General features: G+C 36.4%; 2 long non-coding RNA genes across 2 annotated transcripts in view; one reads left to right on the forward strand and one right to left on the reverse strand.

Moving 5' to 3' along the window:
- LOC134173179 (uncharacterized) overlaps positions 1-26764 on the forward strand; it is a 190594-nt gene that overhangs the window by 127988 nt on the left and 35842 nt on the right. The window lies entirely within an intron of this gene.
- On the reverse strand, positions 3377-15965 carry LOC134173109 (uncharacterized). The gene is made up of 3 exons (XR_009968127.1): positions 14610-15965; positions 6878-6945; positions 3377-4962 (listed from the first exon to the last, which is right to left on the reverse strand). It is a non-coding gene; the product is annotated as an uncharacterized LOC134173109 (long non-coding RNA).

Here is a 26764-nt window from a genome sequence, read left to right on the forward strand (position 1 = left end):
CATGCTGTTGTTAAAAATAACCACTAAGCTGGCAGGCATAGCATAATCATCTCTCAATAGCCCTCTATGTCCATCTACCTGTAAGCATACAATTTTTCTTGGGTTATGGTAAAATTGTATGTTCTTTAGGGCAGGGACTAGCTCTCTCTTCTGTGTTTGCACATTACTTAATACAATGATGTCCTGGTTAGTGACTCCTGGGTGGACAAGTAAATAATAATGATAATATCTCCTCTCTTCCTTCTACAGAGCTCACCCACTGAGCTTACGGCCTAAATGAAACCCAGGGTGATTAATAATGCATCCTTTTACTGACTCTTACATGTTATTATTCTTGTCACCTGTCAGGATCCACTTTGAGGGAAATCTGTTGTTTTCTGATGAAAAAGAGAGTGAAAAAGAGGCAATTTCTTTTGCCCAAGTCTTCAGGAAAAAAAAAAAAAAAGGATGAATCATAGTGAAAAAAATCATGAAAGAATGAAACCTACTATCCTGGAAGGTAGTCTTAGAAGTCGATGGAGTTTTGAGGGACTCTTATAATAATCCCCGAATGTTATGTTAAGAATACAACTTTCAGCCCTATTCTGGTGCTATGCTTATTATTGTGTAGACATTTGCTCACTGAAAACTAGACTGAAAGACCATCAACTCATTTCACATAGGCCACTGAACCATAAGTAGATGATAATGAATTTTGGTTCCTACCAACATGGACCAGATTTAAAGCGATGACCTAGAGGTGAGAAACTCTACATTTCATTACCATTCCCCTGAGTAATCCAGTTCTCAAATCACAGGATGAAAAGAAAGAGTGAAAAACCAAGCCTTCCTGGTGTGAGTTAAAGGTCTGCATGAACTTTGAATTTCAAAGCTTTTTTCTCAATCATTAATTTCATTCAACTAAAGTAGACTTTAAAGTCTTTAATTTATGACTGATAATCTCAATAGTCAAAATAAAGAGATAGGAAAACAATTTCAAAAAGAATTGGAGGGTAGTTAATTCCTCTTGCTGCCATTCACCCATCCCCCTTCCATTTTTCTTTGTCACAACCAGCCCAGTGAGAGAGATCAGATTAAATATGATTGCCTACTTTCTGCCTAGTTTACCTATAGTGTTTTCAAAAATAAATGTTATGGCTGGTCTTGTATGAGTTTCAAACACGTATTTGGCCTCTTAATATTTTATTTGGGTTCTTTTACATTTTTTCTTTAATACTTTAAAGTTTTTGTAGTGAGGGAAAATAGCTAGCACAGTGAACTACACAAGTGAACCAGTTTGCATATGGATGCTTGAAAGATCCTAAGCCTGATTTTCTCTAGCACTGGACTAATAGAAAAGTTATGGATAAATCATAATGAACAAATGCACATTTCAGCTTTTGCTAATTGGGTCTTAGGAAAATAAACTGTGGAAAGATTGCAAGCTGGTGCCATTGAAATGACAACTAAAGAATAAACATAATGCGATCAAATTCATTCTTACTAAACTTTAGACCTTTTGCTGTAATTCTTTATATAAAAATCTCCTTTTTTCCTTGACCATTAATACTGATAATTATATCTGTATTTCTTAAGAATATTATGAGTTTCCATTTCTGCATAGTAGCAGATTGAATTTATTCACCTTACGGATATATTATTATCACAGATAATAACTGCAGCATGATAATTATCATTAATTATTCATTTGGATTAAGAGGCAAATAGGCTTGCATTCAAGGGTCTTCCAGAGCAGTGTTCATTGTTCCAGGGCCCTGTGTGCCAGTGTGACTAATTCATACTCCTTTCAGTGCCACTGTTGACATCTGACCGGTCCCATATGTATTTATTTCAAAATATTATAAAAAGAATAAGTGCATCATTTCAGGACATAACCACTAAAATAGACATATGGTTCTTTTCTGCCCTGAGTGAGAATGCACAATTTTCCATTAGAGGATATGCTCACAGAGTATCTCTTCAGTAGATCTGTATGTATGCCTTATCTTTGCATTCTTATGTCATCCTTCTTAAGCTTATATAAGCCAGTATATTTACATAATAGTTTTTAGCACAAATAATAATGTGTGAAGCTGTACAATTTGTTGTTCACTGAACATAATATTTAGTCAAACTGATTTTAATCCGTTCTGAAGCTGAACTAGGTTTAATGTACAAAGATCTTCTCAGCACAAGGTTAGAAAAATCCAAGGCGAGGGAAAAAATTAGAAAGAAGGGGGGGACGGCTGATGAAAAAGGGACAATAAATAATATAAATGCTAATTCCTTTATGTGGCTTTCACCCAATACTTATTAGCAAGCCTCTCTCTCATTTCCTCTCTAATCTTTGCTTCATATCTAAAAAAATGTCTTGAAGGTAGTAACATGATCATCTGAGGACCAACATGACAGCTCCAATATGCACAGAGTGATAAATGTCAGTCTGGCTTTTATAGCTCTGAGGCTGCACTTATATATGCCCTCTGTGACTTACCATCTTTGCTTCCACAGATGATTCCTTTTTATTGTTACTGTGTCAGCATGGGTCCAATGCTATTCAATATGAATTGCTCTGTAACAGTCTGGAACCCTCCTCCTCTAACTTCAGTTTTAGCTTGTTCTACTATTTCTATGCTTAATTTTAAGGTCACGTCCCCAGTGCCATGGAACAAAAGCAGCAGATTCTATGTGGAGCAGTATGCACTCTATTAGATATAAACACAGGGCAAGGAAAAAAGAATTAGATGCAGAGACAGCAAGAGGAAATAGTGGTATAAAAGCTGCTGAAATATATTATGGAAATGCCAGTAAAAAACTACAAATTTCCACAAGATAAAATGAAACCATCAGGAGGGGTTATTACCCTCCTAAGAATGGTAATCCCTTTTTGCACTCACATGTATCACCAATATATTGTTGGCAGAAAGATTTATGTGGGGTGGAAAAATACATAAGCACTTGGGTCAAAATTGACAGGGCACAACAGAAAGAACATACGTGTCATTGTACCCTCCAAAACGTGCACTGAGAACCCAGCACCTAGAAAGAAAGAAGGCAGCAGAGTTTTACAGCCCACTTGTGTAGGTCATCTGGATAGTGACACATCCACTGTAAAACTGATGATGGGTGAAATCAGGAGGTTCCATAGGATTTTGAAATGGAAGCAGAGCTACAGTAGATGAGATGAGGGTTGAGATGGCATGGTTGCAGTGAAGGACTCTATTAACAAGTGAGAGGGAAAGATGACAAATAATGTTAGCATATCAGGGCATAACTAGTGTGTGTCTCTGGCAGACAAAATTACATTCGTCGAATCAAAAGGAAACAGACCTCAATGCATTTAGCAAAGTCATGATATTCATAATTTGTTTCAAAGACATATTTGTGCAGAGGGTAGAGAATAGAGGGGAAGAATTTATTAATTGCTGATAAGTTTTTGGAGAACCATGGATAGGGCTCCTAGGCCAGGCAAGAAAAACAATGCAAAATTATTTAGAATTAATTCTACAGTGCAATACCATACAGCAATACACAGCAAAAAAAAGCATTGGCAGACATTGTAGTGATGATAACTCGCAGGGATCTTTCATAAGATGTCAGTAGCATCCAGTCAAATTGCAGGGGTTTTTTAGTCTGACTCGTGAAATGTGGTGTTGAATCCCAATCAGTGCCAGAAGGAGTGTTTTTCTTAAAGCCCCCTATCCTTTACAGAACTTTTAAACCATAATACTATGAACTTGGAAGAAGAATGATTTCACTTCATTAAGTAACTTCTTTCTTATAAATAAAGCAACAGTTTTTAGCATTCAAGTTGGTTAAGAATTCACTGGTGTGTGTGAAAACCTCAGTCTCATCCTCCCTCTTTATATTTTCTGTTAGAGTTCATTGTATGTTACCAAAATATCTGAGTCCCTATTTTTCTTCACTTTTCTATAATCACCCGAATTTATGTATATTTCCTTCAGTGGGGTCATAATGGTGGCACACTGCGTCCTTTTGTGTTAACATTGGTGGCTACCCAAGATGAAGGCAATGAAGCAACCAGGGCTGATTGCAGCAGAATGTGAAAAACTAAATCTCAGTATGAGTTCATACTAAAGAGAGATATAGGAACAGAAACTTTTCAGTTTCTACATTATCTAATATATACTAAAAGCAACATGAAAAATCTTCCAAATATGTCATTATAAGTCTTCAAGTTTTAGTGAGTGATGGACTTAACTAGTGTTCATTGAAGGCTGTCTCCAGTGGAAAACCTTTTTAATTTTTGTTATTATTTACTCACTTTTAAATCTCTTTTGAAAAAGGAGATAAGATACTTGTCTTTTGCACCAACTTCCTTCCCAGCAACTTCCAGCAAACAAAAGTTTGTGAATTAAACAAAAAAGATTTTTCATCCTGATGATTAAAAAACAGATCATTTCATTCTTTAAAAGAATGAAAGCTAAACTGGAATTTTTAATGGAAGCAGTTCATAATCTTAATTAGCAAGTTCTGAAATAAGTTCTAGATAATTATTTTTTCATCTGTTAGAATGTCAGAGCATTTTATTCAGGGTTTATGAGAAGTCTGGTAGCACTAGTATGTAACCCTCCACAAAGCAAAAGTGATTTTATTTTAAAGGTTGGCATAACTGTCATAATTACATACAATATTTGTATGAGAAAACAAAGTAGATCAAAGAGAGTGGCAGAGGAGAGACAAACAGCCGCAGCAACAGATTTCATTCTCAGAAAATGAGACAAAATAAATTATATTTGATCTCTGTTAACACTGTTATAATTTCACCAGGAATAATCTCTGGATCTTGTGTACTACTTCTAATCCTCCTCAGGTACTGGGCTGTCGGTAGAAGTCACTTCTGTGCGATGCTGCGTTTTTTCTGTTCTGCTGCTGCAGTGCTGAACATGTAGCAGGGAAATGCACTCTTGATCTCTCTGTTGATAATTTTAGTCATATCTAAATTGGCAGGACATGAGTGAACTAGAACAGATGAGTAACAAACTGGGTGTGACTGGACATAATTGAGTATGGAATTTTCCACATCACCAAGCAGAGAAAAGTAGCCAAAAGCTGACTACATCCCAATGTTACACATACTGACATTTTGAGAAGAGATCTGCACAGGATTACATTATTGTATTACTATATTTTCTCCCTGTATTTCCCAATCAAGCCCATTAGAAGAGGCTGCTTGACTGTTAGGGTTTTTTTTCAATTTATTTATGGAAAGATATTTTTACAGGCTAACCCAGTTAAGCTTGACAGCTTGTTTACAATAGGACCCAGAAGACACATTACTCTATGCACAACAATATAAATATACATTTAAGATGCACACTTACGTTCATAACATTTGTTAAACATTTCAAGTGCACACTAATCAGTTATCCAGAATGATCTACTTCTCTATTTAAATATTATGAAGGTGGAGAGATTGTTTAGCTTGCCGAGACTGACGTTATTGTAAATAGCATGTGGTTTAGGAAAATCGTATAACATAGCTACTTTCTTAAAAGGTAATAATGTAAGAGGTTTAAACTTCATCAGAAAGTCAGAACAGTGTTTTACCTCTGTTTGCATGATATTTTCAATTTGGACATCCAGCCTGCCTCAAACTGAAATTAAGTTAGGTTATTGGCCTTTTCCTTGACTGAGCCTATATCTATCTTATTAATTGGTGTGGACAAATAGGAATGAATTTAGAGATCAAAAGAGTTCTTGCTGCGAACTTGAAATCCACTTCATACTCACTCTGGGTGAAGTGGTTACATTTGACCTGCTCCAGCTTGGCAGTGGGATGTAGAACCCCAGGAGCAATGCAAGAGCTCCCCTGGTTTTCTTCCATCCAGAAGAAATCTGGCGTGTGAACTGCATCTTTGAGATACAGATCCAACCACTGGGAGATCACTCCAAAAAAAGTCTGCCAAAATGGCTGACAGAAACCAGGTCTCAGATGCCATTTTTTTGGAAAATTATCCTCTCAAGTCCGAAAAATTGTCAATGAAGACAAATAAAGACTCAGACGGGCTCCTCTCCATTTGGAAGCTCAGTAGAGATCTGAGAGTAGGATTTTGCGTTTCCTTATAACAAATCAATTTCCTTAAAAAACCCAACACAGATATTATTAATATCTGGTTTTAAATTACTCCATTGAAATACTGCACTGTGTTGTTACAGGTGAATTATTAATCTGCTGCCATACTCAGGGTGTTAACACTGGAAGTACTGACAAACACACTCAATAGCAGCTTCAAAATATATTACTCCTCAATCTTGTTTACCACTACATTAGAACACAGCAGTAATGGAAAAATCTCAGTTTGTTCTGAAACTGAAAAAGAGCCGTCCATTGACAGAACACAGAACTGTGTTAGAAGTTCACTTTTTCTCCATCTATGCAGCGTGAAAATTGTGAAACAGTTTTTCAAAGTCCTGTGGCAAAGCCTGAAAGGAAATGAGCTAAAGTGTAGGATGGTGAGCATTTACATATAACTTTAAAACCTACTCCTAACCTCCAAAAATTATGGTTGCATTATAGATGATAGGTTGAAATGAGCCGCTACCTAGTCCTCTTTATATTTCCTAATGAAACCTCAGTTCCCACTCCTCTTCAGAAGACAGTCGTCTCCCCAAAAAATTGAACAGTGATTCTGCTTTTTGTATTACTGCTTAGTTCTCTTTTTCCTCAGGGATGACTGATGTCATAAAAATTAAGTAGAAGAATTCTAAAGGATAGCTGGTTTATGTCAAGTGCACAGTGCAGAGTACATGTCTTCAGCTATTTTGTCACAGTTTTCAGTCCTCTCTTCTTTCATATTCACATTCTGCCAACATTTATGGAATTAAGCTATCTTGGCAAAAAAAATGTCAAATAATGGATTTGCATGCTACTTACCTGAGTATTCATGGAAAAGGAATTTTAGAGTAGCACAGCTTTGAAATTCAGAGTTTTACATACTCTTCCTGTCAGGAAATTAAAAAAGTCAAACACACAAAGTGTGCTTTTAGTCTGAATCACAATGAATTCAGGCTTTGATTTAAAAAAAGGCACCCAAGTGCAGAATCATCTGGATTGACGTATATCTCTAAGTACTCCTGAGCTGCACAACACTGGGTAGGGGTTCCAGAGAGTCTCCCACATCTCCACAAGATCCTGCAGCTCCATACTTCCAACTTCTTAGCATCCTCAAGTAGTAGAATTAAGTCTTTCACAAAGACAGGGATGGATAGCAAGGTGAGAGCTCCATGCTGACACAGCTCAAGCTTTCTCTCCTAAAACTGTGCCTTTCAGTAAAAGCAGAGCTATCTCTGCAAAGCACTATGCTATGCAGTAAACGTACCACAGGCCACCAGATTTGCATAGGACAGCGCACATGCTTTTGTTAGCCACAAGTTTGGTTGACTCTAAACAACCAGGATGCAAAGAAACCTTGGTTATCTTGTATTAACAGAACACTCTTGGTGATCAGTTCATAGTATTTTAAAAGTTCATAAAAAAAAATCACTGGATAATTAAGGAAATAGTGATCTCTTTGTGGCTATTTCATGAGCAGAAAGAAAGGTTAAATTCATGGGATAAATTATTCATTGTGAGTTATTCACTCAGCTTTAATAGTTTGTAATTCTATAAAGAGCTTTGCTTAAGAAATGCACTATATAAATCAATCAATAGCACTAATAATATGCAGGAAGAATTTTCTCCTTTGTGATCTGCTTTTCAATAAATTGTACCCCCTTGACACTTCAACTACCATCATATGACCATTCTTCTCCACCGCCCCAGCCTGCCTATCACTGGGCCACAGCTGTGACGTTCAGACACCCAGCCTCATTCCTCCTCACACCAGTTTACCAGCTTAACCCATTGCACTTAAAGGTCCATGAGTGTTTGTTTGTACCTTTAGTCCCTTCTTTATATATCTATCTTGTTAAGAGTTCAAGCAAATACAGTTACATGCACACTCATGCCTGCATGTTTTGTTACAACATAGTTGTTTAGTTGCATCATCAGTGTATTGGAAATTGAACAGCATGGCACAGGCTTCATGCTATGAAATCTGAATTTCAGCTACCTTCTCTGCAGCCATATGCTAGAGATGTTGAAACACGCCTCATGTAAATCCCAGAGCTTCCAAATACTTACATCATTCCTCCAGTGGTTTGGGGAATGATACTTGGAGAGGATACAGCTATATCTGAGTAAAGCTGCAGCAACACACACTTCAGGGGATAGTAGCTGCTTCAGAAAGTGTACTGGTGCTCTGCAGGCTTGTGCAGCCAGTGCTGAGGTATATGTTGTCACAACCCTGGACACCCTAAGTCATGTCCATCCAATCTAGATTAAAGCTAGTGTGAATATGTATACGCACTCCAAATCATAGCTTGATCATACCCTTGGGCACAAACAGGTTTACTCCTGTGATCAGCAGCCTATTTACTTCTCTCCCATTCTCCAGCACTTGTTAATTCACAGGGGCCTGACACTACAGCTCTTGAAATGAATGTCAAAACTACCATTAACTCATGTGGGCAGAAGTCCAGCCTTTTTTACTGTTAGAGTTCAATCCCCTTCAGAAACACATCCTTTATATTTTTCACCTCCTCTTTCCTTCCAGTGCAATGCTCCTAGTACCTTCCAGATGCCTCCTTGGCAGCCAGTCCCTTCTTTCCATACAGAGGTTGTCCAAAGGCAGCAGGACTGAGAAATGTGCAGCCTCTGAGGCTGAAGTGTTTGACTACATTTTCAAGAGTCTTGCTCATAAAGTGATGTGAGTTGCTGTATAATAAGATTAGCACTCCTGCAGTTCTACTCAGATGGTAACACTGAATGGGGTGAATTTCTTGCTCAAGCTGGAATGCGATGTTAATAATTTTGTGTTCTGCTACCATACATTCTTTTGGTCTGACCAGTGCAACCAGATGCTCAATGTGATCCTAAATTTGGCTACATGGGAATGTTTCTTCCTCTGTTTCATAAACATATTGCTACTATGTAGACATGTTTTTCCAGTTAATTGCTTTTCTCCTTAACTGGCTAATTTAGAACTTGTCCTGAGTGGGATCAAGATGTTAATGCTTCGATAAAACCTCTCAAAAATTACTAATACTGATATAATCTAGATTCTTTAAAGTGTAATTATATTGAACTGGAAATCACACAAGTTTGGATTCTCTTTAAATATTCATTTGGCTATTAGTCAATTGACTATGACCCAAAAAAATTCCTTTTTGGGTATATTTCAACCCTTGTATTTCTGATTCTGAACAGACTCAGAAAGTACAAAGACAAGTGGAAGTGTGTAACTAACTCATTCTTTCTGTTACAGTTGGGACTCATTTTTTTTTCACTGTGTGTATTTTGACTTGTATCCAATATTTCACATGAAAACCTTTAAGTATTTTTCTATGGTGCATCTAACAAATCTCCTGCACAGTTAAATATATCTTGCTTTTTCAGGCTTATTGGCTAGTAGTTATTCTTTTGTAGACTAATACTCTCAAACGGTATGATTTTCAGTGGATTGTACTCTCATTTTATGAGCATCCACTTGGAAGCTTCTCAGTTCAACCTGTGGAAGTACTGAGTACCATCCCTGCATACCCCATAATGTTCAAACTCTCAAGAAATGTTAGCCACCTCCATTTGAACACCCAAACTGTTAGATGACTGATAGAAATAGAAGAAGAAACAAGGGTTAGAAAGGCACAGAAGAAATAAGGGTTAGATTCACTTGTTGACCTGTGGAGATACAGAAAATCTAAAGGAACTGCTGAAATAATGAGAACTGCCTATCCTGTGCAATAAATGAGGAAAGTATCGTGAGGGAAAAGACAGGTTGTGGATCATATTATTGAAGACTGTACCATAATGTGTCTCCACCAGAGGGACAGATTACATACTACTTATGCATATTGTGTTAATTGTGTTTCTCTTTGAAGTTCTTTAGTCTTAATACTGTTCTTTGCCTATAAAATGTTGAATGTTAATTAAATGTTAATATTAATTTTATTATTTTTTAAGAGATGCTGATTGTGTTTAGGTCTTTAGCAAAGAAATTAATAAATTGATCAATTTTCACTATATCTCAGCAATCTGTCAAACAGGCAGGTAGGAACAACACCATAGTTTTTTAAAAGTATATACAGAAAGATTAGTCAGAGAGATGTATTGCTAGTCAGGGAACAAATCTGACCCCAGAGAGCCTGAGTTTAACCTTTTAAGCATTCCTCCTACTGAAATTTTTGAACACTACCATGGAAAGCAGTTCCCTATGTATTTGTGCTTTTCCTTTATTATATATAGTTTTAATACCCCACAAAATAAAAAGTGCTGAACCATGCCTGGTATTTATTGTGCTCCTAAACTATTATGAGTTAAGTATGACAGATGCCCTTCTCTTCAAACTACAGAAGGTCTTTTTTCCCAGCTCAATCACAGAGCATTTCCATTAAAAGCTGAAGACCCCATCTCTAACCCTGGTAATACCTGCTCCGCATGATTAATTATTTCACACATTCTGTAGTCCATTAGGGAAGTGCCTGATGGCCTCAGGACACAGATATCTGGCCTTTATAGACATTATTTTGCCAACCTTTTTCTTCTCTGTCTTTTTTCAGTGAAATAGAAAACAGAATATTACTTTGTTTTTTCATTGCCATGTTTGTTTCATTTATTTCTAATTAAGATTTTTCATAAAAGTCATTAACATATACTTTCAATAATTTATTTTTGTAAAAATTGAAGTATCTTTTTCAAAGATAAATATCTTACCAAATATCAGGTCATTCTAAAAAATATATAAGATCAATGAAGTCTGTAAAAATATATGTACCTCATGTTAGAAGACTGGGTCAAATATTAGTTTCAGTAACGACAGTGTAGAAACTAGAAAAAAAGGTGCAGATATTTAGATCAATAGCAGCGTAACGGAGAACAGCACTGCGCTTCGAGGCTGTGCTGCTGATTCAGTGGTCTGCTGTCTTCTATTTGAGTAGTTCTAGTGGGGAAAAAAGGATGAACCTGAATTTTATCTGTTGTAATAATATCTAATTCTGGCTTGCAAAATACTTTCTTCTCATTTTGCCTTTCAGATACAAAATAATAAGCTTTTATATAGGAGAACCTCTGGGTAAATTCTATGCTGCCACATTTCAAAACTGGAGAAAACAAATACAACCCCGATTGCAGTGAAAAACCCTGCCAAAAATACCTATACTTTCAAACTAACCCAGATTGCACCCAACACTCACTTTAAGATAGTAATGACACAACATTCTACTTAGCTTGTTTTCTTGCATCAGAACAGTACAAACCTTTCCTTCAACATTCTGAAAATTGGACCACTGTTTAAATTAGTTGGGCTTTCTTCATGATGCCAGAAAGCACTAAAATATATTTGATATATTGATTTACTGGTGTTTTGATGTTAAGATTTTGGTATTCTTTTTTCCATCTGTTTTAAAACACCTCATCCATCTCAATAATTGAAGCTGACAGTGAATTTAAAAAATACAAATGGTTAGTCTGATATTAACTTAAACATAACTCAAAAAAAAAAAAAACTTAAATTTAAATCCTGCAAGTTTCAGACAATATAAGATTTCTGTTTTGAGCTTTATATCTAAATTACACTTGTCAGAGGTCACAACAATTTCATTCCCAGTTGTAGATTGTAAGAGCAGAGGCAAATGCAACACATAAGAGGACTGTCCTCTTTATGCAGACAAAGTTATGTTGACTATACATGTCATTTTGGACCCCCGTCTAGGTGTCTAAATTTAGCTGAAATGAACAGAGCTCTCAGTCACATTACTTAATTTTCTTAACGTTATTTTACACAAGTTGAATTGAGTAAATCCCTTTTAGGGGAGATGGAGACCCTGCCCACTGGAAAATCCTTGTAAGCCAGAGTTAAAATTCTTCACATAAGTTCTTTTCAGTCTTGTCTCTACTGAACATCTTCAATGAAATTTCTTGTGCTGTATGTAATAAGTCAAGATCACAAGAGGTTCCACTTAAACTTGAGAAGAAACTTCTTCTCAGTGAGGGTGACGGAACACTGGAACAGGCTGCCCAGGGAGGTTGTGGAGTCTCCTTCCCTGGAGACATTCAAAACCCACCTGGACACATTCCTGTGTAACATTATCTAGGTGTTCCTGCTCCGGCAGGGGGATTGGACTAGATGATCTTTTGAGGTCCCTTCCAATCTCCAGCATACTGTGATACTGTGAAGATCATGACTGACCTCCACCATCATTAAAAAAAAAATCAGCTTCTGTCTCACAGCTTCATCCTCTGACACTCTAAATTATTCTCTACAGCCAGATTCCTAATGTTTTGACCAGTTTGTTTTAAAGAGAGATTTATCTAGGTTAAGTCTAAGCTTCTGTTATGTAGACTTCAATATCTGAGTGAGTCACCTTAGATTCTTCTTAAAGTTAAGGAAGAGAGGATGAGAAATACACACTTTTAGACAGAGATTCATCTGCCTTATTCCAGAGATTTACATTAGGATGAGATACATCACAATCTGTAGGTAAGAGTATCATCTCTTCAGAAATTGCTCTGGGAAATTAAGAGCTACTTTAAATGTAGACGTAATAGACAACTACATTTGGTCAGTAAAAACACACAAGAGTAAGCAATCCTTTTCGGAATTCTGGATGAAGCTACAAAAAAACTCTGTCTTGGGATTTACTTTTATCAAAACTTAATTTTCCCTTTATTTATCTACCACAGCAAAAAAGAAACAAAACAAAACACAAAAAATAGTTCAAAGACAATTTTGACACTTGTTCCACCAAGCTGAAATTAAACGCAAATGCACTGACTTTCCCCATGGGATTAAAGTTCTTTAATAATAACATGTGATCCATCCCATTTTTTCTCTGAAAAATGTAGAATTTTAACATAATATTAAAACTACTTGAATAGGGCATTATAATTAAAACTTTTGCCTTCAAAATCAAAGAAAGATGTTGAAATAATTCATTGCAGCTTGACTCAGAAATCTTGAGGTAGACATCTAAAATAGGTCAGATGTATCACACCCTTGACATGCAGAGTCCTCTCCACAAGGTAGAGCTAACAAGTTTCCATTCAGATGTGTGAGACAAGCCCAGCTCCCCAGTTTCTACAACCCCTGACCCAGAGCATGCTCTCAAGTTTGACCTTGCCAACTGTTTCTGGACTGCTCAGGACAGGGCAGGTAGCATGAGAGACTTTCCCAGCCTGTGCTTGTGCTTCTCTAGTCAGTCAGGCAGGGACTCTTGAGTATCAAAGTTGCTCACTGGAAGTATTGGTTGTTGATGCTGGTGGCTCAGAGCAGGGAGTATTTGAAGGTCCCATGACAGAGATGAGGAGAGAAGCAGCAACGACAGGCAAGCCTGCTTACTCTCAGAGTTGTCCTCTAATTTTCTTTGAGGGGAAACTTCCTTTTGCTTCCTAGTCTCTATCATTTCTTCTTTACTCTTTTTATTCCTGCCTTCTCTATAACATTGCATCAATGCCACAGAATGCTTCTGAACTGCATGCAAATGAGGGCGCAGAACTTGCATTTAGCTGCATAACAGCAATAAATGCTATTCAAGCGTCTTTCCTGCTTAGGTAAGTTGTTGATCCCCAGGTACAGAGCTACAGTGTGCTCTGGGAAGGCAAACACCATGTCAGCCAAAAAAAAAAAGGGGGGGGGGTGGAATTTAAAAAGGAAAGGCTTTTTTTTCCTGAAGGCTGTGTTTTCTACAGTCTGTAGCTATCACTGACTGCAGCATGAGCTGTGTATATGACACATCTCTGAAAACTGAGCCAGTACAGTTTCAGTTTCCATTCTGGAGCAGGTCTAGAAGCAAATACCTTCCTGATTTGCTCAGAGACACTCATGGCTCTTTATTATAGCATGTTGATATTACATCTGGATCTGTTCATTAATACATATTAAAGACATATTTAGTTATAGTTATAGCAGGTGTGGTATTGCAAATGAGCTGCCATTCCACCCCAGCTTCTCTTCACTCTCTGAACACCTACAATACATTTTAATTTTGGCAAGATTTTCATTGTAATTTGACTTTTCAGATATCTGCTAGGTATTAGTTTTTTCCTTTTTATTTCTTTTTCCAGGTGTATAAGTGATTAGTTTATACAAATTTCAGGGGGATTTTTTTTTCTTTTTTAGATCATGGACCTATGAGGAATATATAGCTAATTTAAAATGCTTCACAGATTTACACTGAAAGAAGCTCCATAAAAGCATGACACTACAAGTTACACCAAACAAGCAAACATTTGTTATGGGGACAGTAAAATTTACTTTTCACAAAAGGAGCCTACAGTAATAATGCATTCAATTCTATTTCCCAGAATGCTTCTTAAGTATGTTAATAAAGTCTTTATTGTGTCTGCTTATAAAAGTCGCCACCATTTCCCATTAGAAAGTCTCTGTTTATTCATCAAACATTTACTGACAGTGACTGCTGGGAGCAGGCTCAGATTTCCACTCCATTACACGTTTGTGGCATAAAACACATTAATTATAGATATATTACAATATTCAACTCATTGAGGAAAAATTAGATGATCAAGGCTCATTTTCCTTGACAATAACCAAGTTAATGAAAATACTAATTACCTGATGATGAAGTGGAGCCTTCAGGATTGAACGCTTAGCATCTGTAGAAGATCTCTGTGAATCTAGCACAGAATATTAAAGCCAGAAGCGCTGGAAGTCTAAAGGGTGGTTCGTGAGGTCATCATGTGCCCTTTAATCACAGGACAGAGAATAGTTAGTTCGTAACATAAACTTTTATATGCAGCTTTGATGAATGTCATGAAAAGACACAAAAGCATAGTATTCATTTAAAACTAATTATTTTTGTAAACTGATTTTTTTTTTTTAATTAGTAGATGCATTGTCTAGCTCAATCTTTTAAAGGAACTGTGGAACCTAGCAATAATGAATTCCTGTATACAGAGGCATAAGAACATCGAAATGAAGAAGAATAAGGCACAGGCACAAGACTTCCTTTATTTTCTCTGATTTCAGAAAGTCATAAACAAAACTAACAGCATATGAAGTTAAAGCATTTCAAATTCAGGAAACTTCTTCTTAATTATTTATTTATTTTTCTTACGACCACTTTTTCTTTTGTGTTTCTATAATTCTTTTTACCATTTCCAACTTAGACTGGATATTGGAAACATTAAGCCAATGATGTCATCCTTTGGTTTCTTTCCAATGTCAATTTTATTTCTCATCTGCTTTTGAGACTTTACCAATATATCTGTGTAACCAATTTGGGGATAGGAAGTTTCCTTCACTCTGCACTCTTCAGGCTGTCTGTTAAAGACAGAAGTGTCATTTGTGTTTATTCAGTTTAGTTCATTTTTTTGCAAATAACTTTTTAGCAATTGCATATTGCTAAATGGAATTTTCTTGAACTGCTAAATAGTAAATAATAAAATAATCACAAAGTAATGTTTCTTTTCTGAAGATAGTAATAATCATGTTTAATTAACAAATTCACTTTTTAAATTTTCTGTAGGCATCAGCACTCTATGACCTCATAAAATAATATGACTATTTCTAACTTCCCCAGAATCCTGTTATAAGTCATGGAGGAAAATATCTTTAATATGATTTATTCTCCTGGCACCTATTTTTTTAATATGCTGATCTTGTGAAAACATAAAACTGAAAAAGCTGACAACCTCCTTCATAGGAGCAGGTATACAAGTTTCATGGAAATACCATGCAGGTCTCGAGTTCACTTTCATCTTCAAGCACCTTACATTTAGGTCTGCAACATGCAGTTTATGTCCTTGGTGTAGACCATTACTACTGCTTTGTAGCTAGTTGTTGTATGTATATCATACTAAAGCAGTCACCTGATATCACTTCCCCTGTAACAGGAAAATGTCTCCCTAGCAATAATCCAACAACTTTCCAGAGCATTTCAAACAGTCAGTTCTGAAATAATTTTGAATAAATTTCTTTAAAATTCTCCACTGCTCCTGTTCTTGTAATATGTTTTTGCATCACTTCTGCTGCCAGAAATCACTTGCAATGGACTTATGCTGAGTGAATAGAATCACCTTTTAAGTTGGTAAAACACAGCAAGACACGCAGCTCAGACTTCTCTTGTTCTTGATGTTTAGCATGTCTTGATGTGTGAAATTATATTGAAGCTTATCTTTTATATCCCTGAGTTTTTGCTGAAATGAGATTCAAACAGCATGAGTACTATGGTCACTTTGAAAACACTCAGCAAAAAAAGAAGCCGAAAATGTTTCCACTGTCTAGGTAGCAGATGAGATTCAGCAGAAGCTTTGCTTAGAATTGTTATCTAACATCAGTTATGTTTCTTTATTCTGCTGACTAGCTAAACCCAACCTCATCCACTAAAGAGGGCCAAGGAGAATATTCAGACTGAAAACATGAAAACTGTACTTCTTACATTAGCACTCTCTACCATCTTCTCTTCCATAAACAACTACCTACGACATTTTTTTGACACTTCCCAGTCTTACAGTTCCACAAGTCTATTAGGAACATTTAAAATGGCTGCTTTACTTCAGACATACTACCCACATATTTTGCCTCTGACAGTTGCCAGCAGTCACTGCTCAGGTGAAGAGAAGCAAGGATGCACTTCCATGAGCTTCCTCTCTCAGCTTTCAGAAGTCTACAGGGTGAATGCTGTTCTTCATCTAACACTTCTCAGCACAATTTTTATTTTGTTTTCTCAAACTCAGATATGCCACAAAAATGGAGACTAAGCCTATCATCTAATCTACTTTTGCAATCTAAAATTTATGAGCCTCACGTTATTCAAAATAGTTTCATAGCAAACTTAAAGGCTAAAATCACAAATGGACTACAACATCAGCATTGCAGTTGTAACTTCCCTCAGTCTTATTGCTTATTCAGCATATGGAAAGAAACAGTATGGTACTTAAAAACATGTGCCATGTGCACATGAGCAACAGGCTACCTAAGTCATTGTGTAAGAAATGCCATAGAGAAGGAGATGACTTTAAGCTTATATGTTAAGTGCATATATTCAGACTAGAACGAAAACATGTATCAGGATGGATTTGATGACCTTAAAGGTCTTTTCCAACTTAAACAGTTCTATGATTCTATGATTATATCCATATGTTATCTATAATTCTGAAGCCATCTCCAAATATAGGTTACTAGTTAGAGTTAGGTTTTTTTCATTCTGAAGGAAACAGGATAGGTGTTAACTCTTTTTACAGTGTATAAGGTAATCCTTAATTGGGAAATAGGATATGAGGATCCAGGCTTTTCCCATGGGATTTAAATGCCATAAACATATATATTGGCCAGATAATATAGGCAAAACAGATTGAGGAGTATATGAAACTTGTTGAGATTCAAGTATGAGATAGATGTGCTGTATATACAGTATTATCAAGACTTGAGTGGTTCTTCCCACCTCTTCTGTACAAATATAGACAACATATGTTACACATACATTGCTCAGTATAGCTGCTCCTAGGAATCATATCATCCCTTAGGCTATATATATAGACTGGCTTGCATTCATTCTTCTAAGGAATAAGGCCAACTGCCCACCTTCACAGTGCAAGATATTAGGTCCTGCAGCTGCCTGGGCTCCGTGTGCTGCCTTTGTGACCCTTGAGCATAATAATTATGCTTTGGGGTTGTTGGTTTTGTTTTTTTTTTTATCTCAGACTGTCCAAAACAGTATGTTTCAGCCCAGCAAGGTGATGTTTTCATAGCATAATGTGGAAGTATCTGTCACATACTTCAGATAGGGCTTTTGTTACCTGAGGGTGCAGAGCACCTTGCATGGTGTTGGAGGACTGTGTAGGACAGAAGGAACCAAATCTGCATATAGTCTTTTCTGTATTGTCAGCCAAAGTTAGCCATCTCCAGTATGACTTCTAGGGTTTGTTTCATCAAGGCCTAATTGGTCACTCTGTAAGAAATGTCAGGAGCAAACTGAGATGGCACTCACTTATTTGACAGCATAGGAAGCATTTCAAAATTGCTGAGATTGCTCCTTCCATATTCTCTTTCTGCTTTGACCTGTTCTCATTTTGTTTTCATGTCCTTCTGCCATAGATCAAAGAGCACCTCTTCAACACCTCTGTGCTCTGACAACAGTGCAAATGGAATTGCGAGTACCCAAGCATCTAGTCCCTTCGCTTCTTTACTCAGGGCCATGCCTACATATTTCACTACATAGTTACTACTTTTTTGCATTCTTTCACATTCAAATAATTTTTCCAATGTTTGCAATTTTCTATAAATATTGCTGTAGCTTTATTCATGTCTTACTGTTCACAGAGGAACATCTCCTAAGAATCATATACTGAGACAAAAACTCTACATCTGCACAAAGAAGAAATATTAAGTTGCATTGTATGCTATAGCAAGGTTTGATACAGAGAATGCAGGCACATTTTGCGCACATGTGTGCACTGGGTTTGTGATGCAAAAGTCCTTCATACCAGTCCCATAAGCTAAATGTTGGAACTGGTGTTCCCGCAGTTAGTAATGTGGCAGTAATCACTGGGACAATACCTAGAGCTTCATCTTTGCTAAAGATCTATCCTCACTGTGCTAATGTGGATCCAGTTGACCAACATAAAGACTTCAGTAGAATTTAACAGAAAAAAAACAGATTTCTATTGTGTGAAATTGCATTAAATCTTTTCAAAAGAAGTTTTGCAAAGCAGTTCCCACTTCTTTAATAGCCTCTGTAAAACTGACCATATTTTCCTTGGTTCAATAGTCAGAATTCTCATTTACAGCAATAAGAATTTTAGTAATCCCCTGCCACTGGGTCAAGTCAGTATGATGTGAAATTTCTGCCTCATTTCAGGAGGAAAAAGTTTAAGCAGGATTGAAAAACAGCATTAAAAATTATGGGTAAAGTTGAAAACAGAGACACTTTTTTTGTGTGTACATTAAACATTAACATAGATTTTAGAAGCAGTTTGTCACAGGGATGCCATAGGATATTATAACACATGATTACATTTCTGACAAAGAAATAAGCAAAAAAGGCAGCTTCAAGCAACATGAAGAGAGAACTGGCAGCCACGCTTTGCTGATATGGAGTACCATTTTCTACCCAAGCAGGAAACATCAGTTTAAATATGGTTCAACATCAGCCACTATTACAATTGGTGGTTTCATATGCACCAAATTATGCAAAATTGAACCTTTGCAACTTAAGTTTGAAACCCACTCTGTCTTTACAAGGCATATACATTTCTCATGTTTCTCATCTACCAATCTCAGCTGACTGTCTCGGGTCCTGCCAGTGAAGAGATTTAGGTGAATGCCCTGGGCCATGCTCAGTCTTTCTTGTGGTGGTTCTCCACAGTTCCAGTTCAACTAATGGTCAGAGGTTTCCTTCTTAAACCTTGACAGAATCAGGGCCTCAGAAATGTTCTCTGATCTGGAAATGTGAGCACAGCCATATGGATTAAGTTAAGCTAGACACCTTAGCATGGGAGTCTGTTACCTGAACATTCACATCTGGTACTATTTGAAATAACCAGGACTCTCTCTTCTGCTCTCAACCTGCAGTTCCAGGAAGGCATAATTTTTCTTCAGGTCCTATATCACATCTGGCAATCCTATGGAGCTGACACGCATATCCTTTAACATTTCTGATGGCACTAAAGACTTCTGTCTTTAAAACTGTCCTAAATTTATGACTAGTGTGTAAAATTAAACAAAAAAATTCCCAGCCATGGTGTACAGTCCCCCACTGCTCATTGTGCATTTCTAGCCAGACTTTTATGTGTATTTACGTGTTTACATGGGAGGATGGGATTCCAGAATGATTTTTCTAAGCAGCTAAGCAGCTTAGGTGCCTCTTTTCCATTGAGATCAAGAGAACTTGGGCACCTAACACATTAAGTAGCTTTAAATATTTTATTTGAATCTCTCAATAATTTATATTTTTAAAATCCTACCTCTTGCAGTAAAAATGTGCTGGTATTAACAGCTTAAGCTTATTCACATTTCCCAGTAAAAGACAAACTAATAGCAGAAATCATTCAGGTTTCTCCTTTTGCACACAGTCTTCAGGCCCTTTTATATTTTAAGCCATCCCCCAAAAGCCTGAATAAAAACCCATTTAGTTTTATAGCATTCAACAGCCCATATGAATTTCAGTGAAGAGTGGAAACAAATTTCATTTGTGCAAGTTCTTCAGAAGACCACTCAGCCATCAATGTTTTTATTTCTGGGGTTGGTGTATCATCCTGGTTATGACTCTCTTTCCTGTAAGCATTAATTATTACATCAGCAGTTACCCTTCTTTCATACTTTGAGGAAAGGGGTCTGATTCATCAGAAGACATTTTTATATTGCTTACATTCCTTTGTATATTTTGTTTTTATTTTTTTGTGCCTCTCAATCCCATGTAAATGAAAATACACTATGAAAAAGACAGTGGAATAATATTGGAAAAAAAAAAAAAAGGTGTTATTCCATGAGGTGAGGGAGCAAGGAATCAGCTCACACTACCGATTTCCAAGTGAGTGCTGAAAAGGTTCAGCTTGAGATTCAATGCTGCCCATTGCCACAAGTGTTGTGTTGTGTTCTCTTGATTGTTTCAAACCACAGGCATGGCACATCTTTCTGAAGTCCTTGATGATAAATTTACCACACTCATAGCAGATTTGCAATCAGAGAATATTCTAAGGACACCAAGTCTCGAATCTTACCAGTGGAAAACCAGGGTTACTACACGACACCCACTTAACCACCATTCTCCATGTAGTCTGTCTTGAATCAGAAACTCAGAGTAAAACTAACATGACTCTTCAGTAACACTGACCAAAAAAAACCCAAGCCATCCCTCCTTCACGGATCTTGAAAAATCACATCTGTGGTTCATATAGAAGACATTTTCCCACTGCTAACGTATTTCTGAGGGAGACACATTTTTCCTCACTAGTTTAATCTCTAACACTTTCAAAGTCTTCAGAGGCTTAGTGCCTAGCTCTAGATATTTGTTAATGTGATTTTTCTGACCTGAACATTTTTCTATAATTTTATCCCTCCAGCATGGCATGTAACATTTAAGTTAAAAAGACTGTGGGGATACAAAGAAGGAATTATTGTGCTAGAGTCTGAAGTTAAATTCTAACGTTTACAAAGAACAAGGTGAAAAGAAACCTTTAATGTCCTAATTCATAAAGATGTTAATTTTGACAGCTAAAATATAATACAAAAGAATGAAAGGAAAGAAAGAAAATAGTTTACCTCTAAAGTGCTTTCTTCTTTGAATGTAGCAGGTGCCCCAAGACACGTTATACTGCCTGCTTTAATTTGTCTTTAATATCAGATATGTCTTATTGATTTCTTCTGTGTATGTTTTCATTCTGAATAATTCAGAGGCACAATTTTTTTCCATTATGGTCAATAGCCAGAGAAAATTCTGAAGATAATCAATTGAGGTCTGCCTGATGATTACTAGTGTTGATATCCCCCGAAGTGAGGGAGTCAAAAAGGCCAAGGATAGTATGACACAACAGTCAATCAGTGCAATCAGTGGAACTATCAACACTGGCTGTATGATGAAAACCAGATCCACACCAAGGATCCATAATGGGTCCTAAAAGTTCAGAAGCTTGACTTCTCGTCATATGCTACAACAGATGGACAATGTAAGATTAGATTCAAAAAGCCTTCCTGTCTTTACTCTTTTCTCAAACTGATAGGACCATAAAACAGCTGTGTGGTATGATTTACATCACATTCTATTTCTTTGTTTTATTTTTTGCTGGTTTTAAACTTTCCCAATAACATATGCCTTCAATGAAATGAGCAAGGTGAGCATATGGTCAACAAACACTCATAGAAACAGGTAGAAATATATGGATTTAGACCTAATGCTGACAGATAATGTCTTTAGCCACATCTGACAGCCCTAGTAATTCCCATCATATCCTTCCTCAAAATCATGGCACCTCATATTCAATTCATTGTGAAAAAATGTTATTCTTTTCAGTGCAGAAATCTAATGAAGTTGTCAATAGTAGCTGACAAACTAGTACTAAACAGTGTGTAGCTACTGACTTGAGGTTTCATGCAACTTCAGCTGAAAGCAAAGCAAGAATCTGATTGACAGTAAGCACACAGATTACACACACACACATATATATGTATATCCATATGTATACATCTCTGCTTGGGTGGATAGCTCCAGTGGGTATCCTAACTAAAGCTATTGCCATGCAGGTCAGTGAGTAGTAGTTATGCAGCTCACCACATCTATTACCTAAATTTGTTAAATGGTGATATATGGAATTAAACACTAGATAGCTTACAACTAAATAGTTTAATGACAATCCAATATGTACAAAGTAAAGGAATAAATTGGCAGCACTAGCTCAGTTTCCCATGGATAACTTATTTATAAATCTCTCTGTGATTTATTATTAATCTCTTTATACAATAATCACTCATGCATATAAACATGGTTAAACTTAAAAATTATATTTTGATTCATGCTTCTTTACAAAAGAAATGTTTTGACTATGGAACTCAAATCATCACTACTTTAAAGGTTTTAAAGACATTAAATTGAAAAATTATGGAAAATATCTTTTGATAGTTTCAGGTTTCTTTATTATTTCATTTTTCATCAAGATAACATGGAAGAAATTAGATGAAACTATTCCTCTCAGTTAAGCATATTACAGTTAATCTGAAGCAACTTTTTAACTAGAATTTGATTAATTAGAATTTAGGTTATTCAGTTTTACATGAAAAGACAAAATATTAAAATATTTTTTTAAATTTATCTCAAAAGTAAAGGTACTTCCTCATAAATATTAATATGCTTTCTATGTTACAAACATGTGTGATATGCTCCAATTATTTTCATAAAAGTAGGTCACTATTCATTTTACTCCTATTTTCTGTATTCCCATGATCACAAAACATGTTATAATTCTTGTTCCACAGTCTTGGAAAATACAACCACAAAAGAAGTTGATGCCTAGAACCAAAACAGCAGACACAGTTGGGTTGAAGTTTTTCTATAGTAAATGACCTACTCCACTGGAGCAGTATATGAAGCAATGACCATATGCCGCAATTGATTAACACGAGGGAAGCTGAGGTACTTAATCAATTGCAAAAGCCACTTATTATGTCTATTGTAAAGCAATAGGTATTTTTAGTATGATTCAATGAGCTAAAATAAGAAACATAAGGAAATAATAGTTAAAAAGAGATAATGTTGGTTTTTTTTCTGTAGAAAATGTTTAAGTTCCTTTTAGTGTCCTTTCCAGTGAGTTGGAAGCAAATGTCATTCAGAAACTATGTGTAAAATTAACTAAAACCAAGGCAAACCCATTCTCTGGCCTTGGTATGGCATAGCTTGCATCCAGACATCCAGCCAGGGTACCATGCCAGGGACAGGCTCATGACCCAAACCTTGCCCAGGCATTGTCAAAGATGGTAAGGTCAGCGCAGGCCACATCCACACCAAGTCTGCAACCATGACTGATAGGGACTAATCAGTACTGCTCTGTAGTCTGAGCCTTGGCCCTGTTGGATTTATAAGGATAAGCCCAGCCAAGGAGAATAAAAACATACTTCTGGCAGATCCAGGAACTGGAGAGCAAGGAAAAGAAATTCAAAGAGCCTGAATGTTAAACATTTTTAAAACATGCTTCTTGTCAGGACAAAAACAAAATAGTTTGACTTTGAGGCCAGGATTTCTTGTTTCTTATTAAAGGTTAGACATTTTCTTTAAGCTGTCAAGCCTTTCATGTGCACAAGCAATGCACCAAAAGACACCACTGTTTCACTTAAAAAAACTTTCCTTGCAGCATGCTTTAAGAAGCTTAATTTTTTCTCTGACCCTAATCAATTCTATATGTTTTATGAGTCATTTAGCAGACATATCAACAGCCTTTGGAGTCCTTTCGTTTGGGTTTGTTTAAGTTTGAGGGTTTTTTTTGTACTCTAAACCAGATTTTTGTCAATACAAACATATTTGTTTCAGAGATTAGTTTAATTTTGTCAGTTTTCATTCGTTCAGAATCCAAATGTTACAAAAAGAACACAGCACTTCATTTCTTACATAGCAATGTTTATTACAGAGGGAAGGAAAAAAAATAGAAATTTTTGGCTCTGAGCCTTTGTCAGAAAAGGACAACCCAAGGGAATCGTTAACTGTGAGGTAATCTCTTTGCCCATGGATGTAATATTCATGTAGTTTCTATAGTCTACCTATTAAATGAATTGGAATGAAGGATTTTATCAGACCAAGCTACTGTGAATAAAATAAATCTTATATAAAATTCACTAATTAAGTATATTACCACCAATAATGTTGCAGTGAGCACATTAGTGGAAGCTGACTTTCAGGATTGATATATTTCATTGAGGAAATTACACTAGTGGGTTTCAGTTTGGAGAGCAAGACTTTTTTTCTCCTTCATGTGAAGAAGATTTCTTGGTAAAACTTTACATAAAATATGTAGAAGTACATTAAGGTAAGCAACACTAGACTTTTAATTATCTATATAATTTACTGAAAAGTTGGTACATTACCAAAATTCTGTTACTACTCTGAGAAGTATCACATTTTTCTTATGTTAATATTCTGTTTTATTAGTACTAAAAGAGACTAAGTGAAAACAGCAATTTCACAGACATTTATACTCATCTGAAATCATCTTAAAATGACATTTATGAATAAAGTCTTACAACCATTTTAGTAATATGCTTGATAATCAGATCCAATATGTCTCACTGCTTCCTCTTACATTCTGGTTTTTAAAAAACAATAATGCAGTTTCACAGAATTTTGTTTATTTTTGTACAGCTTTGGTATATATACATATTGACACACAACTATTTCCCTCCATTTGGTCATGAATTTCCTTTTCTGAAACCCTCTTCTGCCTTGTCCATTTGTTAGTGTATCACATATAAGGATATATACCATATTTAACCTCAATAAACTTCATGTTGCCTGCTACGTCAACATTTCTTCATTTTTTTCACGTTCTCTCACATTAAATCTTTCATTCTTGCAGTGCTCTGTGCCAAATGCCTCATGGCCATAAAAATGTGCCCTTAGTGAACCAAGTGGATTGTACCTTTTTTTTCTTTCTTTTTTTTTTCAGTTGTGTTTGGAATGGATTTTCGACATAGGGGGCACAAATGGGTAAATATCTCACATAACAGTGAGGGACCATATTTAGGGTGACTATTGGCACAGAGCTGTAGGTGCAGTAGTACCACTTGAGGTGTAGAAACAGCTTGGCTCAGGGTTTATAAGTAACTCTCTTCACTGTTGTGGATGTGTCTCCTAATGGACCTGACTGAAAATAAAAATAATCAAAGCAACCTGCTCCCTTCACTCTAGTGTTCAGAGTGAGAGCAATGAAGCCATTTGTCTCTCCATTTCTGGCTACCACTCTCTGCCTCCTTATATCTCCTGGCTCTAGGAGCTGAAGGGGACCCTGGCTGGAAGACGCATGTAGGTGGTAAGGCTTAGTGGAAAGTATGAGCTGCTTACAACAGGGCGAATTCACTGCTGTGAATAGCAGCAATAGCTCCAAAGGGGAAAACCATAGAGCAAAGTGCAACCCACGCAGGTAAATCGGTACACAAGATCCAAGCCAAATTGGCAAGGAAACAAAGGGGAAGGGAAAGTCAGAACAAGCAGCAGAATAAGTACCCTGCTCAAGAGGCCTCGCAAAATAAAAGCATAGAGTAATTTTTGAAATGTGTTAAAGACATGGTTTCACTCTCTGGAGGTTACCCTGAATAGTTTTACCTTCAAAATTTATGGCACTAAAAATATATGGAAAATTAGGTATGGTCTTCAAATATACACAGAAACAGACATGGGCACTGAGTGTCCTCAATATATAAAGGATAAATAAAATGTTATTAAGCAATAAAACTTAGCATGGAGGACATGTTGTTCATCCTACTGATTCCTTGAGGAAAGCAATCTGAAATAGAAAACCAAAATCCAAAGTGAATTATGTGGCTTGTGTGCACAATTATGTCCAGGTTACCTGTTGCTTTAGTTTTTCTTTACCTCTATTTGAACTGCAAATGCTTTGGAGCAGGGATTTTCCTTCTGAGGTATTTGAAGAGGATGTTGTACAGTAGCAGGAAAAAATGTTGTCCTAAAAATAGTGACTGGCTGTATGTAGACTGCCTACTCTGTGTGCCTGTTTAAGATGTTTGAGAGTATTCCAAGGCATCCATGTAAGGCTGACAGATAATTCTAACTTCGTACTTTTGTAACCTTTTGTGTTGCTAGAATAAACTTGGTTTTCCTGTTTAGTTTCCTTACCAAAATATCTTTAGCTTGATTCAAGCTGCAACTGTTGGTTTGGTAGCACCCATTATCTGGCAAAAAAGAGGCATTCCCATTTACTCCCACTGTTCCGTGTTTTTTCTGGTTAGACCTCAATGAAAAGGCAACTTGAACTTGAGAAACATCCAGGTTTTCATGTACTTCTCTTTCTTTTTCACCTAAACATTATTGATTTATTCAGCCTTCCTTTAGACCTTAAGTTTCCTAAGTGTCATATCGTACTTCTGCTCAGCAGACTCTTGCATTCTGTCAACATCTTTCAGTGTTGAGCCCTAAACCAAGCACAGACTTCCCGAGGCTTCACCTGCAGTGCCAAATAGTCAACTCTGTATCTTACATATGACACTCAACACATCTGAGAATTACATTTGCTTTTTTTTCACCAGAGTTGATTGCCACTCCTGCTCATTTC

The sequence above is a fragment of the Pezoporus occidentalis genome, unplaced genomic scaffold (genome assembly GCF_034315485.1).
Source record: "Pezoporus occidentalis ecotype Australia unplaced genomic scaffold, CSIRO_AGI_Poc_V1 ctg5, whole genome shotgun sequence".
Classification (NCBI taxonomy): Eukaryota; Metazoa; Chordata; class Aves; order Psittaciformes; family Psittacidae; genus Pezoporus; species Pezoporus occidentalis.